This window comes from Limulus polyphemus, unplaced genomic scaffold, assembly GCF_000517525.1.
Source record: "Limulus polyphemus unplaced genomic scaffold, Limulus_polyphemus-2.1.2 Scaffold2049, whole genome shotgun sequence".
NCBI classification, from domain to species: domain Eukaryota; kingdom Metazoa; phylum Arthropoda; class Merostomata; order Xiphosura; family Limulidae; genus Limulus; species Limulus polyphemus.
The window spans coordinates 192,598-193,718 of NW_013667659.1; the positions used below are offsets into that span (position 1 = coordinate 192,598).

Below are 1,121 nucleotides of genomic sequence, written 5' to 3' on the forward strand. Positions count from 1 at the left end.
ACGTAACACGTACACTACACACACTACTTATATATATATACTATAGTATATATATAGTATATATATATATTTACAAGAAAGCTCTACTTTTGGATATTGTGATTTATTTTGTTACGTAAAACACATTTTAAATGTATATAACATTTCATAAGAAAGCTTATGAAGTTTAAATTATGATTTGTTTTTGGGAAATGAGTGATATTATACGTTATTCTGTTTGAGTATTTGGTATTACCAACCTGAATGTCATCTTGTTAGACACATGGCCTAAACGGCCGCGTCAGAAAACCCAAGGTTTAAGCACAGTCAACTCTTTATTTAGAACTGCTGATTAGACGAGTCATCAGATCAATCATCAGCGGCTACGAGCACTGAACCTTCCGATCCACAACACACCACGCTAATCAGAAACCATACCCTTCCATATTTTGGTTAAAAAGATGTAATTAAAACGAGTTATCTTTAACGTTAATGGTTGATACTAATTATATTTAACGTTAATGATTGATACTAGTTATATTTAACGTTAATGGTTGATATTAGTTATATTTATAGCTGATGGTTGGTCATGTGTAAACTGCGCGTTTAGTGAATTATTGCAAATTACTTGGGACGTGTGTAGAGAATAGTTCAGTAAACGCAAGCTGTGTTAATAGGCATTCCCCTTATGTGAATACCTTTTCTATATTGTTAATTTCTAACGAGGACGTTGTTCTTGTCGCTAAGCTCCATCTAGACAAGTTCAGAGTTACACCCAAATTGATGCCTAGTTCACGTGTCGTTTTTATTGACGTCTGTAATGTGAAAAATGATAAAGTATGTTAGCCACTAGTTTTTTATAACCATAAACTGAGTTTGAAATAGGATTACAAGTATATAAATACGGTACAAGAAAAATATATTCAACTTTGGCAACTTTAAATGTGTTTGTAATACCATCGGACCGTGCAAAAATCACTGTGTATGATTTCCAATACTGTAGTTTTATTGATTATTAATGGCTGGAGACGGCTTGAATGGGTAATGAAGAAAAACTTTAATATAAGTTTAACATAACAGCACATGTACAACGTTTCGACAAGGTTTTGTCATCATCAGGTACAAGTAATTTATACTGACAC

General features: G+C 32.5%; 1 protein-coding gene across 3 annotated transcripts in view; it reads left to right on the top strand.

The window, feature by feature from the left end:
• LOC106465781 (TOG array regulator of axonemal microtubules protein 2-like) overlaps positions 1–1,121 on the top strand; it is a 42,502-nt gene that overhangs the window by 20,995 nt on the left and 20,386 nt on the right. The window lies entirely within an intron of this gene.